We start from the raw sequence: 16,062 nt of genomic DNA, 5'->3' as shown, positions 1-16,062 counted from the left end.
GAGGGTGGTGCATCGGAAGAAGATCCCATGTTGATGGAAGTTTGGGACTGGTAAGGATGCCGGGCGGCACCCTCGAGGGGCTGCAGATCCAGGTAAGATATGCGCGTGGCTGCAGAAGGGGAAGCGATAGCAGTGCTTCCAGCGATGGTGCGGCTGACTCAGGTATGAGGCGCGCATAGTTGCAGAAGTGAAGTGGTGGCAGTGCTTCCAGCAATGGTATGGCTGACTCAAGGTAAGATGCTGGAGGGTTCCGGATTCTGAGGATACACATGCTGAAACAGGTAAGGTCTTCTGAACAGCGGTAAGTGTTACGCTGGTCTAGCAGACTAATGCCAAATGCCAGTATGCGGGTGGGGCCAGCTTATATAGCCTGGCCCCAGCCACTCCCTTTAGGCTCCACCCTGAAGCCCCACCTTGCCACTCCTCCAGCCTTCTGCACGTGCCTTCCATGCATTGCTAGGGCCCCGCCCTGTCCAGATGCACATGCCTTCAACAGTCTGTGTGCAAAGCACACTTTATAATGAGCTTGGTGCTAAAGGCGCCAAGACTGGGTCCATTGGGACCCTACAGGATGTGAAGTAACTGGCACATGACCAGTGGCCTTGACAGCACTACCTCTCAAGGCCCCACTCAGGGTTGTCCTTCCCTCTGGTCCAGTTTGGTGGGGTTGTTCCGGTGAAATAGTTTTGTGGAGCATGGACAAATTCAGCTGGTTCCCAAGTACGATCCTGGGGCCCGTAGCCCTCCCAATCAATGAGATAATAAAGTTTTGAGCATACTTTCTTGGAGTCCAGGATGTGTTTTACCTCATACTCAAGTACCCCTGCGATAACCTCAGGTTCAGGTGGTGTTGAGATTTGTGTGTCTGGTTTCACTGGCTTTAGAAGAGAAACATGAAAACTGGGTGATTCACATGTTCGCTGGTAAATGCAATTTCATGGCCACAGGGTTTATGATGGCCTTAATCGGTTGCGGTCCCAGGTATCCTGGCCGAAAGGCACGGGGTCCTTTTAATGGAATGTGTTTGGATGCCAACCACACTTAATCAATTTTTAAGTCTTCCCAGCAGGTAGTTACAGCAATCTGGTGTTGAATCCGTTCTTCGGGAATAATGGCAATGGGGTTGACTGGATTTAAGGCGTCTTTGTCCTCTCCCATTCTCGAAAGGGCATCTGCCTTTCTGTTACGCACTCCTGGTCAATAGGTTATTATAAAATCATACTCAGCAAAGAATAAAGCCCAGCAGATTTGACATGAGGGCTGAGCTTTAGCTAGTTTTAAATATCGTAGATTACGATGATCAGAAATAACAGTAACTGTGTGTTTGGACCCTAACAGGTAGTGTCTACAGGTCTTGAAGGTTCCTTTGATTGCCAAGAGTTCTTTGTCGGTAATTGCATAGTTCTTTTCGGGTGCTGAAAATGTGTGAAACCAAAATGCTATGGGATTGATTTGCCCCGTCTCAGGGTCCTTTTGCGATAGCAGGCTCCCATGGCAATACTGGAAGCATCCGTTTCAACCACATAGGGTATATCCGGTCGAGGATGTCGAAGTACAGGCGCAGAGGTGAAGGCTTGTTTCAATTTCTGAAAAGCGCTCTATGCGGCGCAGGACCATACAAATTTCTTATTCTTCTTTAGATTGGATGGAAGATCTGAGAGAATTGTGGTATAAACCATCTGTAAAAATTAGCAAATCCCAACACGCTTTGTACCCCTTTGGTGAGGTCGGGGAAGACCATTAAGGATAGCCTCAACCTTGCGTGTGTCCATTCGAACACCCTGTGGAGTAAGCATAAATCCCAGAAATTTGACCTTCGTGATGTGGAACGAGCATTTTTCCAGTTTGGCAAACAATCAGTGCTGACAGAGCCCACATGATCTTCCTTGGACTGTGAATAGAGGATGATAACGTCAATGTAAACAAGAACACTGACATCCAATAGTTTGTGGAGTACATCGCTCATAAAGAACTGAAATGCCACTGGCGCATTGCATAACACGAAGGGCATCACCTGATACTCAAAAAGTCCATATTTGGTCCAAAATGTTGTTTTCTACTCGTCGCCACTTTTAACTCGTACCTGGTGATAAGCCCCCCAGAGGTCTAGCTTTGTGTAGATCTGAGCGCTCTTTACCTGGTCGAGTAGTTCTGGGATGAGTGGTAGAGGATACCTATTTTTAACCATAATTTGGTTTAAAGCCCTGTAATCGATGCACATTCCTTGTTGGGTACGAAGAAGAGCGCTGAGGATGCAGGGGACTTATATGGAAGAATAAATCCATTCTCCAGGTACTGATCTAGGTAGGTTCGTAGGTGTTGATTTTCTTGCTCTGTCAAGGCATATATTTGACTAAACAGGATTTGGGTCCCGGGTATCAGGTCGATCTGGCAGTCATAGGGTCTATGCGGGTGCAACGTATTTGCTTGTTTCTTTTGGAATATGTCCTGATAGTCTAGATATTCTGGGGGTAAGGTGCTAGCAAGAGCCAGAAGTGCCTTTGCTTTGGATTTGGGTTTCTGCAAATCTTAGGATAACAGGTTTTGGCACATTCTTGCGGAAAGGTCAGCACTCGTGTTTTCCAGTCTTTTCTGGGATTATGGGTCTCCACCCATAGCAGTTCTAGGATCATCTGGAACTGTGGTGCTCCAATAAGATCAACAGAGATGTCTTCTCGATGACCGTCCTGACATATCAGCATAACTTTTTCAGTGTGTTGCGTTAATGGTCCATGTTAGGCAGAAACCTGTGCAGTTCCCTTTGGGAACACTGCAAAAGATTTAGGACTCTCACCACTTGGGCCAATCAGGACGGAGTGTGACTTGAGTTGCCTAGGCAACTCAGTCCAGGGTGCCTAAATCCCCCTCCACACCTCCTAAGTACCCCAGACAGAGTGGCACCACTTGGGAGGGCTTCTGTGGAGAAGCCCCCCAAAAAGTGGAACAAAGGGCTTGACTTGGGTTGGAGTCACAGAAGAGAACACAAACGCCATTTTAGAACCGAGTTTTGGCAAAAAATACCAACCGGAGAATTAATATTAATTAAATAAACCGGCGGTATGTTCGAGGCTATCGTAATTAAATAAATAAAGAAAGTAGCCTCGAACAATGGGAAAATCCCATAGAGAAATATTTGCGGTTGAATATAAAAAGTAGTATCCACTGCCACCAGCCAAAACTCGATCAGGGGGGACGGAGACGTGCCCCCTCGACTAACAGACCCCGGGGCAATCGAATTACCCCAGCCAGTACGTCCACAATATGATGGTTTGTACTGGTTCTGTTCAGAATTTAAGACTAGTAAAGTCAATGGTGACTTTACAGACCCTGGGAGACAGTAGTCAGTCCCAGGGTATGGAGTCTATACTGGGGGGTCACTATGACACCCCTGTGTTACTACACTGAGGGTGCTGTGTAACACACATCACAAAAACACATGAAGCCCTATGGGGTAAAAGACCCCATAGCCCATTAAACATATCTAGAGTCAAAGAAACACACTCAAATCATGCCCAAGAGTGAGGGTAAACGAGTCTCACTCTTGGCAGGAGAAAAAAAATAAATCCCAAAAATCCAGCAAAGCTGCTGGGGGACTCACTAGGTTAGGAAATTCAGCCTAAACAGAGAATTCTCCCTAATACTCGCCCCCCCCAGTCTAAGAGACAGGAGGATTTAATCCACTCCTGGATGAACCTCATACCTCTAGTCGATGACATACATCCTAGAGAGTCCATCAGCATTTTGATGGTGACACCCTGACCTGCGCTCAATGGTGAAATCAAACCCTTGCAGGCAGATTGACCATCTCAATAGTTTTGGATTTTCTCCCTTCATCTGCATTAACCATCTCAAGGGTTGGTGGTCAGTCTGAATGACAAAAGTAGAACCATACAGGTATGGCCTAAACTTCTTCAGTGCCCACACAATAGCAAAGCATTCTCTTTCGATTGTTGGCCACCTTGTCTCAGGATCCTTCATCTTACGGCTGATGAAGCAAATGGGGTGCTCCCTACCCTTCTCATCCAGTTGGCTTAGAACTGCACATATACCTACATTGGAAGCATCAGTTTGTACAATGAAAGTTTGGTGGTAGTCAGGAGCTCTCAGTACTGGAGCTTGGCAAAGAGCTTTCTTCAGTTTTTCAAAGGCCTGATTGCACTCCTCATTCCAATTGACCTTTTTAGGGAATTTTGGAGAGGAGATTACATTCAGTGGAGAAGCTACGGTCCCATAGTTCTCAATGAAATTTCTGTAATACCCAGTGAGGCCTAGGAAGGCTCTCACCTGGGTTTGAGTAGTAGGTGTTGTCCAATTTTGCACAGCTTCAATTTTGCTGAGCAAAGGCCTTATTTCTCCACCTCCTACCTCATGCCCAAGGTAGACCACTTTACTTTGACCTATCTGGCATTTACTTGCCTTGATAGTCAAATTGGCCTGCTCAAGAGCCTGCAAAACATGCCCTAGGTGGTTCACATGATCCTCCCAGGAGTGGCTGAAGACTGCAATGTCATCCAAGTATGCCATGCAGAAGTCCTCCATCCCAGCTAGAACTTGATTCACCATCCTTTGGAATGTAGCAAGTGCATTTTTTAATCCAAAAGGCATGACCTCAAACTGGTACAAGCCAACTGGGGTTGAAAATGCAGTTTTCTCCTTGGCATGGTCTGTCAAGGCTATTTGCCAATAACCTGACGTAAGGTCAAATGTGCTGAGGTACTTGGCTGCACCAAGTTTATCCACCAACTCATCTGTCCTTGGTAAAGGGTGGGCATCAGTCTTTGTGACTGCATTAAGAGCTCTATAGTCCACACAGAATCTCAAGTCTTTGGATCCTGCCTTTGGTACTAACACAACTGGGCTAGACCATGGACTAGTAGAGGGTTCTATTACCCCGAGATCAAGCATCTTCTTGACCTCCCCCTTGATATGGGTTCTCACATTTTCTGACATTCTGTATCCTCTGCTTTTGACTGGCAGACAGTCACCAGTGAGTATCTCGTGCTGGCCCCAAGGGGTCAAGCCTGGTGAGAGTGAGAACAGGGAGGCAAACTGATTTAACATAGATTTGCACTCCTCTTGTTACTCAGGTGTCAGATCTGAAGAGAGATTGACTCCTTCAATTTTTTCATCTAAAGGTACACCTCTGAGGAGATCAGGGAGAGACTCACTCTCTTCTTCCTCTGCTGCTGAAGCTAGAAGCAAGGCTGCTACTTCAGGTCTGGAGACGTACGCTTTCAGTCGGTTGGTGTGGAACACTCTAGGAGCTTCTCTGGGTCTGCCCAGATCCACCAGATAGTTGACCTCTCCAAGTTTTCCCACAACTTTGAAGGGTCCCATCCATTTGTCTTGCAAGGCCCTCTGCCTTGTTGGGAGCATAACAAGAACTAGCTGGTCTTGAGTGAACTCAATCATGTTAGCCTTTTGATCATGCCAATGCTTGACCAAAGCTTGTCCAGCTTTCAAGTTATCACTAGCTTCTGCCATCATGTGTGACATTCTCCTTTGGAGACCTATCACATTGTCAGTCACTCTGACTGGCTTGAGGGGAGGAGCACCTTCCAATCCCTCCTTAATCAGGGCCAACGGACCTATGACTGGATGGCCATAGAGAAGTTCAAAGGGAGAATAACCTGCTCCCTCCTGAGGGACTTCTCTATAAGCAAAGAGAAGGAATGGCAGTAGAAGGCCCCACTTACTTTTCAGGGGTTCCTCTAAAGCACCTATCATGCTCTTCATGGTTCTGTTAAACCTTTCTACCAACCCATTGGTCTGGTGGTGGTATGCGGTTGAGAACTTGTAAGTAACTCTGCAGGTCTTCCACATGGTTTTCATGTAGTGGGACATAAAGTTTGACCCCCTGTCAGATATTACTTCCTTAGTAAACCCAACCCTGGTAAAAATACCAAAGAGGGCCTTAGCTACACCCAGAGCTGTAACAGTCCTCATAGGAATTGCCTCAGGGTACCTAGTAGCATGGTCTACTACAACAAGGATAAACCTGTTGCCTGAGGAGGTTGGGGGATCAAGGGGACCAACAATGTCAATCCCTACACTCTCAAATGGGACTCCCACAACTGGGAGAGGCACTAAAGGTGCCACATTCTTGGAGCCAACCTTACCAGAAGTTTGGCAGGTATTGCAGCTCTTGCAAAACGTATCTACTACTGCCCCCATTTTTGGCCAATAGAAGTAGAGTGAGAGCCTTTCCTTGGTCTTCTTGAAACTCAAGTGACCAGCCAAAGGAATCTCGTGGGCTAAGTGCAAGAACTGTTGTCTGTTTTCTTGAGGTACTACAAGGCGCTTGTAGTCTCCAGGTTCAGACTCAGTTGGTTCACTGTAGAAGAGGCCATCTTCCCAGTGCAACCTATACTTCCCAGGCTCTTGCCCTTCAGCCTGAGCAGCTGCCTGGTGGCGGAGACCCTCCAGAGTTGGACATTCTCTTTGTCCCTTACGAAAACCTGCCCTGCTGGGCCCACCTTCTGCCAGTAAAGACTGCAGCTCAGGATGGTCCTCCGGGTCAAGATCTCCAATAAGTTCTTGGCCTCCCAGTAGCTCTTCTTCAGAGTCTAGTTCAACCACACAGGGTTGTACCTCCCTCTTAGCCTCAGCTGGAGGTGGAGTTACAGGTGTAACTGTGGACAACCGAGGGGAAGTCCTTGTTGGAAGCACAGGAGTGCTTGCTGCTGACTTTTTCCTAGGAGTCTTGGGTTGCCCCTTTGCTCCTGATCGGGTAGTTACTGCAGTGAGTTGCTCCAGTGGTAAAGGAGTGATCTCTGTCATCATCTCCTTAGATAACCCTTGCAGGGTTTTCTCTCTTGCAGGCTTTGTGAGCTCCTGTAACGTTTTACTAGGAGGTCTGGGGGTATGTGACACAACTCCAAGAGCTTTCAGGTCATTACCCAACAGAACCCTACCTGGTACTTCACATTGTACACTGACAGGTATCTTTACAGCCATATCATTACACTGGATGAGAACTGGTAACTGGGGACACATCTGCACAGGCCCTCCAGCTAACTTGGTGAGGCATTTGGGTGCCTTAGCAACATCCTCTGCCTTGAAAAATGATTCATCCACCACAGTTATGCTGGCCCCAGTGTCTCTGATGGCAGGAGTCTCCTGACCATTCACCTGGACACTGTTTTTATAATACTCTTTAGTATTATCTGGGATAGAATTATACACATCTAAATTCTGTTGTTCCCACAACCCCAGAGAGACTAAAGAAACACTGGCTGAGACACCAATGGGTTCATCAGCCAGCAGTAGGAACTTTCCACTTGCCATTGGGACTTCCTCTTCTGGAGCGAAGGCTAAGGAGGCAAGTTGGATCCCTGAAGGTTTACCCTTGCATCTGGGATCTCCTTTCACATGGTCAGTAGAGCCACAAACAAAGCATTTACCGAATGCCTTCTGGAATGGTGGCTTGTTCTGGCCTCCCTCTGGTTTGGCACCAGAGGATACACTATTCTGCTGGGGTTTCCCTTGTGGCTTACCCTTATGGTTTTGTTTGGGGCCCTCTTTGGAATTTGTAGCATTAGAATTCTCGTTGGAGTCCTTTTTAGGCTGTTTCCCCTCATCCTTTTTCTGAGTTGCCCCAGAATCCTTGCTAGTGGCCCTGTTGGCAACCCACAAGTCAGCAGCCTTAGCTAGCTTTCGGGAATCTAATTCCTTTGAATCAGCCAAGTGCTGTCTGAGCTCAGGAAAGCAGGCATCATAAATTGACTCCAACATAAAAAGATTATTCATACCCTCATAAGTGTTCACTTTGTAACCCTTAATCCATCCCTCTAAGTTTTTCAACCCTGCACTCACCCAGGTAGCCCAAGGGGTACCATCATGCTTTTTGAGCGTTCTAAACCTCTTAAGATACTGGGAAGGGGTCTTCCCAAATCTAGCTATCAGAGCTAGTTTCACACATTCATACTCTTTCCTATCCTCCTCCCCCAACTCCATAACCACATCAGTTGCAACAGGGGGAAGCCTAGAGAACAACCAGGTAAGTCATTTCCTGTGATGTTCTGGAGCCCATGATTATATTCAAACAGAGACAACCAATCCAACACATCCAACTTAGGCTCATACATACCAACCAATTCTTTAGGCATCCGGGGTCTTTTAGGACTGGAACTTCTAGAGGAGCCAGAGAGAGAAGTATTTTCAATAGACAATTTCTTCATTTCTATCTCATGCTTGAGCTCCATTTCCCTTAGCCTTATTTCTTGATTCAGTTCCTGGTGTCTTTGTTAAGCCTGAGTATTCAGTCTCTTGAACTCTAGTTCAAGTTTCATTTTTTCTAGCTCAAGATATTGAGGACTAAGTGTGAGACCTGGCAAAGGTCCAGTAGGTACAGCTGGCAGGGCAGACAGAGGCCTAGGAGGGACAGTCACAGAAGCCTCACCCTCCTCTTCTGACTCTTCCTCAAGCTTATAAACATTTTGATCAACATCAATCTCTATACTGTTATCTACAGTTTCTGGCATGGTAGGTTCCTCTGAACCATCATCCAGACATTGGTTAGCTAACAACCTTTCTATCAATTCCATTTTCTTGCCTTTAGTCAGGAGATTCTTATGCTTACAGAGAACTCTTAAACAATCAGCAGTTTTTGTAGCAAGGGACTCCTGACTATAATTTTCGATAGTTGACATGGTAGAAAGATTACTTTTTTCAGTGCTAAGCTTTGTGGTTAGTTGTACTAAGGTATCCTAAAGCACTCTAAAATGTATACTCAATACAAATCCCACCGCTGTACACCAGTGTTAGGCAGAAACCTGTGCAGTTCCCTTTGGGAACACTGCAAAAGATTTAGGACTACAGGTGTTAGCAGTAAACCCACTTGGTAGCAGTCTGTACCACCCAGATTTACCTGGTAGCTGTGGCTGAGCAGTCAGACATCCCTCAAGAAGAGTTAGGCAGCATGCAAAGTATACACAATAGGCACTCAGATACAACAATACAAGCAAACACTGACCAGAGCTTTGGTATCAAAGTATATGATTATTTATTTAAAAACACACTATTTGAAACACTCCAGCACTCTTATTGTAAAACACTCTAAACACAGTTACTATTGTAATATATACAACCCTTGTTCTTTATCAGATAAGACTTAGTTAACACCACTTATTTTCACACAGAGGTGAGTGCTTAACTATAGATGCCACTCCAACAAGTTCATGAAGAAGGGAGGGAAAAAGTCAGAATATGGGAAGGTACACCACTCTAAGCTTTAGGAACACTATTAGCAAGGCAGAAGAGCAAAAGTCACTTGTGAGCCAAAGTCCATAGGCTGGGCCCACTCTTAGAGAGAGCAGAGCACAAATGCGCCCAAGATCATACAGTTACCCTAGGCTTAGAAAGTCTTGCAGAGAGTTTGAAAAGAGTTTAGAGAGGCTCAGAAAAGTTTAGCCAGGGTGTCCCAGGCTAACCCCGGTTCGAAAGCCGGGGACTAAATCTACCCCGTACAGTCGGTGGCAAGGGAAGCCGGGCGGGACACGGTACCTTAAGTGGGAAGGATCCTCCAGCGGTGGCAGTTGTTCCTGGCAGCGGGTGCAAGTTTTGTCATCATCTAGGGGAAGAGAAGATCTCAAGTTGGAGGAAAGATGAAGGTTGTTGCACTGCCAGGGAAGAAACCAGCCACAGAGTTTTCCGGTTAAAGGTATTACCCTTTAATTCGCGGTCGTGGTAAAACGTGGTATCCCGGTTGCCGGGGTGCTTGGCACAGGCAAGGCGGCCACGAGATATGTCGGGAATGCGAAAAGACGGTGAAACTGGTTATCCCCACCAGTCAAAGGAAGAAGACTCTCCAGCGGGAGATCTCCTCTGTCGTTGGGAAAAGTGGTGAGACGGTCCAGCAGGGCTCCACCGGTGGTGTCGTCGTGGCAGGTCGGCTCAGCTTCTCCCTCGTCGGATTCTTAGGTCCTGTGGCGACTTCTGAAGTTCCAGTCCCCAAAGCCCTGCTTTTATGCAGAAAACCCCCATTCACTCAGCCTAGCTGTCACTCAAACGTCAATCAGGACGGAGTGCGACTTGAGTTGCCTAGGCAACTCAGTCCAGGGTGCCTAAATCCCCCTCCACCCCTCCTAAGTACCCCAGACAGAGTGGCACAGGCAAGGCGGCCACGAGATACATCGGGAAGGCGATAAGACAGTGAAACTGGTTATCCCCACCAGTCAAAGGAAGAAGACTCTCCAGCGGGAGATCTCCTCTGTCGTTGGGAAAAGTGGTGAGACGGTCCAGCAGTGCTCCACCGGTGGTGTCGTTGTGGCAGGTCGGCTCAGCTTCTCCCTCGTCGGATTCTTAGGTCCTGTGGAGACTTCTGAAGTTCCAGTCCACAAAGCTCTGCTTTTATGCAGAAAACCCCCATTCACTCAGCCTAGCTGTCACTCAAACATGCTAAGTGGTGAGCCGGCCGGCTCATGTCCAAGAGTGAGGGTAAAAGAGTCTCACTCTTGGCAGGAGAAAAAAATAAACCCCAAAAATCCACACAAGGCTGCTGGGGGACTCACTAGGTTAGGAAATTCAGCCTAAACAGAGAATTCTCCCTAAAAGTCCAGAGGATAGTTGAGAGCCATCCACTGAAGTTATGTTTTCCGCCTGCGATTTATACTGAAGAGGAAGGCCTATTCGTGCGGCTAGATCCTGATTAATATAGTTACCAACTGCTCCACTGTCGATGTCCGCCTACAAGGTGTGTACCCTTTATGGTTGCTGAGGGTGTACTATAAGTACCGGAATGACTAGGTGTGAGGTCTGAACTGCTTTCTTTATTTCGCTCGACAAGGGGACCCCTACCCTTGTCGGGCACTGGAGTTTTCCGGAGCCGAAGCCTGGTCTTGCTTGTTATCGTTATTGTCCGTTGCACCTACAGTTTTCCTGGGGGTTTCGCTGGGCAATCTCGCAGCAAGTGTCCATCCTTGCCACAATATAAACAAAACTGTTGTTGCCTCCTTTTTTCCCTCTCTGCCTTAGATATGGGGCCCCGTAAACTCCTGATTTTCATAGGTTCAGCCTCTTTATGGGCTTTGACGTGGTTATCCCTGGTTCGCATGTAGACTGTACTCCCTTCAGTTCTCGTGCAATCTAATTTCCGGTCTTGTAATCTATGATCCAGTTGCAACGTCAGATTAATGTTCTCTGTACAACCTTCAGGAGGATTGACCACTTGGGCTAGCACATCCTTTAATTCCCCATGCAGTCTTCGATATAATAATATGGTCCTTTTTTCCTCGGGCCAGTTGGTTTGTGCAATGAGGTGATTGAAGGTGGCTATATATGTCAATAATTCCTGATTTCCCTGTCTTAGAGACAATAGTTCATTATCAAGAGCTTGTCCTTGGGAGTGTCTCGCAAACAACTTTTCCATTTCCTGTTGGAACCCCCCAAAGTTGTGGAGTACTGGGTCATCCTGATCAACCAATGGTATTGACCAGTCTGCAGCACTGCCTCCTAAATACAAAAGTACGAAGGCCACTCTGGAACTGTCATTCGGGAAAGCCCCTGGACAGCACATAAAGTGCAGCCGACACTGATTCTTAAATATTGCATATTTATTGGGGTCTCCGGTGAACCATTCAGGTGGAGCCAACGGTACATCCCCCGGGAGTACCACTTGTACTGGTGGTGATGGTGGCAAAGGGGTTGGGGCGATTCCAGGTAATGGGACTTGCCCCGCATGTGTTTGAAGTACTGTCGGTTCTTTATCGTGCAACAATAAGATCCCATCGTTCATTCCTCGGATATCAGTGTTACAATGCAGATTCATGGAATACTTTGTTATTTCATGTGTAGTTTGGATTCAGTCATTTTGTTGTATCCTAGCTTTCCTGTGTTGCGGGTGATTTATTAGCATTTTAGATGATATGTCAGCCTTTATCATCTTTTGTTCAATAGCATATTTCCATGCTGTTAAGATGGTGTTATTCATTGCTTATGGAATATGTTGTAATATTTCAATGGCTGGCGTTTTGCCACTGTTTGTCAGCTTGCGAAGTAGGTCAAGTTGTTTCCATAGGACGATTGAGTTCAATGACTGGATCACTCCTTCGAATCGTATCCTGGCCATTGGGAAGTTGTTGTTAAGATCTCCACATATTATGAATTCAATATGTTGCTGTTTGGCTGCTGTGCTGTCTATGGACATGAAGATGCCATCTAAAAAGTTGTTGTCATTGATGGCGACAGGGTTCCAATAGAGCTTTAGGATCGCTATGAATCCAGACTGGTGTAAGCATGCAGAAGGTTGATTGCATTGATTGGCATCATTTTTCCTCGCTATTATCGTAATTTGGATCCAAGCATTGATGTTTTAAGTTTTGACCACACTCCAGTTTTGATCCATTTTGATCATTGTTAGAAGGCCTGAGGATGGTCAACCTCGATTTTTTTGTATAGCAGGATTTAGATGTGTTATGAATCCATCACAGCAAGGTGATTACGTGAGCTATGGTTCTTGTAGGCACAGAATTTGCAAGGATTCAAGTTCAGGCGCAAGAAGGTTGAATACATGAAGGTGTCTGAACATGTTCCATGAACAAAGAGACCATCTGGAAGGACATGATGGTTTTAGCGGTTATGCGATATCATTTCTGTCGTTCAGGTGAGCTGTATGGTCTTCAAGGTCTTCATCATACTCTCGCCATCTGAAGTGTTTAGTGTATGTATATTTTGTTCGATATTGGGGGCTTTCTCTAGAGAAGTCTTGGTCATTGGTTCGGACATAAGCAGCGTCTTTTGTTATAGGGAACAACTCTTCTTTTGCTCTATACTGTCACTATCTTACCGTATCAGATTCCGTGGTGGGGTTTTCTTGTCTTTGTGTTTCGTGGGATTGGTTTACAAGATGCTGTGAGCATCTGAGTCTTAGTTTTGATAGGGCATTGACGCACTGTAAGATCTGATTCATTGTGTCTGCCTCGTAGAATTCAATGGATATCTTGTCCAGAGTCTGATCATTCTCAAAGGCCATAACTTTGATGTCTTTTAATTTGATGGATCTTAGTTGAGGGATTGCATGTACTAGGCAACGTGTGTTTGTTCTGTTGAGAATTCGCTGATCATTTCTTTGGTCGACCCTGTCCAAGTCGAGAATATATAGTATTCTCCTAGCCCTTGGATCCACGAAAGCGGGTAATTTATATTCATTAGATGTTCTGTGATTTGTGGTAGCTTTGGGTGGTCTTTCTTTCACATTATAGGTTCATTTATCTTGGGTGCTGCATGGCGAATTCCCGTTGGGCAGCGAGGAGTCATCTGCATCGTATATTCCTATGTTGTCCCTTGAATTGTCTGATGAGTAGTCTGACGGCAAGTCTGATATGTCCACACAAGGGAGCTCAGAATCATGGGCCGAGTGGCATGTGTTCATCGCATATTCATCTAGTACTATTAAAGCTGATTCATTGATAGCAGACGAGATCTCCTTGATCTCTACCGAATCCATGTGCCTGGATAAGTTCAGAAGATCTTCTATTTGTAATTCAGGATTTATTTCGGCCGATTTCATATGATCACTACAGCAGGACTCGTTGTTATCTGGTCTCATCATAGCCTTTTCTGCTCTTTCTGTAGAGGTTGCACAAATTGGTGGTACTGGTATGAATTTCTGTTGTGGTAGAGAAGGAAGGCCCTTGAGCCTGTCTGTTTATTGGCAAATTTTGGTCCAATAATAGGTTTATTATTGTTAAATATTTGGAATGTTATCAGCTGTATTCTTCATTGGATTTGGCCCCAAGGAATTTGCTGTTTTTGGTTGTACTATCGGGGGGTTTCATGTATCCAATTGAACAGTCTTTACATATGCCTGGGCGGGTTGTAACTCACTGATGATGGAAAGTTCAGCTGGTGGAGATTTGGAAACTGCATTCGAGATAATAGGGTTTTATAATATCTGCGGGTGGCTTTTCAACCAAGCCATCACCAGAGAGGTCAGTTGTATTTTTTCTGCGCGTTCTGATCCTACCAGATCAGAGAATCTCGATTGCCATTGGCACGTTTGTTCTGCTTCAATGTCGAGTCTCTTTTCTATTGTAGGAATTAAGTTCTCGATGTAGATCTGTTTCAAGTGTATTAGCGCTAGTAAGGTAGCTTGATCTTTAATATTGGCAGTGTTACTTTCATGTAGTTTCAAGAAAGGGATCATGGATTACGAGGTGATGGCTAATAACATGTTTTGTAAATCCATCATATTTGTAGGCAGCCTCTGTTGCTGTATATGTTCAGGTCCATCAGATAGATATCTCTGTTCTTTTGAATCAGCTTTGTGTGGGGGTGAGAACTGGGCCCATGGTTCTGATTATCATAAGCCGAAGATATAGTAGTCTCTTCAATTTCAAAGTTAAATTGAATTGGTTTGATTTTCTTCGCCAACATTGGCGTCTGCATCTTTCCTTGAGGCACTTGGACACGCTGGGGGCCAGTCTGCATATGTCTGGCTGCAGCTGTCGAGGTGACAAGCATTTCAGGTGCCCTCTTCAGCGGTAAGTTTCCAAATACTTTTTTTCTTTTTTCCATATTAGACTCTATTTCTGTAATGTCTAATGATAATCGGGCCGCTCGTGAATGTGGCTTGAGAGGGTCTCGGTTTGTGTTGACTTCGTTCTGGCTGTGAAGATTGTAAATTTGTCTCCACTTCATCTAGGACAAGTTGGCTTTTTCGTTTTTAGAGAGATTAAGGTGGGGCTGGCGATCAATGTTTCCTTTAGGCTTAGATGTTGTGGCTTTGGCAGCATCTGTTGAAAGGAGATCAAAGTTTTCTTGTATTGCCTGCTCGGTCTGAATTTCACCTTGAAATTGTGTTGAGTGGAGAATCTGAGATAAGAACTCTTGAGAGAGATTATCTTTCAGTATTGCCAGGGACTGGTTGGCCAAGATTGGTTTTGTCTCTGCTATCGTTTTCCTTTCATCTGGGAACACCTCATGGAGAGATGTGACTGGACTTTCTTTTAGATGTGATGCATCATTCTGATTTTTTTTCTAGAGGTGTGGCCTCATCCTGGGGTCTCAGGTCAGATTTCAAAGAAGTATAGAAGTCATGATTTGGAGGTAGTGCAGTCTGTTCTGTGATATATTCTGAAAGGGAGTTTGATTTTCTAGTCAAGAGTGCCAATTTAGTCGTTTTATAAGGACCAACGCCTGAAGCCGGCACACGGGGCGGATCCGTACTGGTGATATCAGACTGTTCCAACAATATCACTGGCAGCAGTGGGAAGATAGGTGTATCTGGGTGGACTTCTTGGAAGAGAGGGGCATCAGGCACCTATGGTCGTTCGTGGTCATCTTTCAGATTTCCCAGATGCTTAGTCCTTTTTGTCATCAAACTAGAGGCACTGGGTATCAAGGTGCCACCAAGGGGGGTGCCTTTCTTCTGGTTGGCTTTAGATTGCATTTGTTCAATGGTTGGTTGAGATTCAGGTAGCATGGGAGCAGTCATAGGTTTTGCTCCTAATTTCCCCCGCTGTCTGGTTCGTGGTCCTGCAGCATGCGGAGAATTCTGCAATCGAGATGGACATGGCAGAATTTGTATGTGTGGTCATGTAGTGCCTGGGGCATTTGGAGCATAGGATGTGCCCAGAGAGGATCTAGGGTCACAGTCAGGCAGGCAGATGTCTGAACGAACATCCTGTGGCCTTCGGGTGTGATATCTCTATCCTTCTACCGGACTGTATCCACAGTATGCTCCCTTGCGGTCTCCTGTTTGAGGGAGTTGGTCTTAAGGGGCGATTAAGATCGGGGTTTGGAATCGGCTTCCTTTGTATCCGCTTTGCCCCTTGTTGTTGGAGATTAGCAGCAGGGTATAAGAGTCCAGAAGATTGGGTTCGCAGTTGCCTGTGTAGAAAAATCAGGCGAGCCGCACTTTCGTATGGATGAACAAAAAGGCAAAGTCTCACTGGATGGGATTAAAGGGGCGAGCCCCGCTGTCTCCCACTCATGTAAGATGTGTTATTATTTTTTTTTAAACGTGTCTACTTTCCGTTACTCAGTGAAGAGCTGATAGGTCAGTGCAGGTTGGGATTTGTTATTCGTTGGTATAAGGTTCCAGGATATTGGGCTCACAATTGC

This window comes from Ambystoma mexicanum, chromosome 9 (assembly GCF_040938575.1).
Source record: "Ambystoma mexicanum isolate Mex_15411 chromosome 9, UKY_AmexF1_1, whole genome shotgun sequence".
Lineage (NCBI taxonomy): Eukaryota > Metazoa > Chordata > Amphibia > Caudata > Ambystomatidae > Ambystoma > Ambystoma mexicanum.
The sequence above is the reverse complement of the archived record's forward strand: the minus strand, read 5'-3'. Positions refer to the sequence as shown.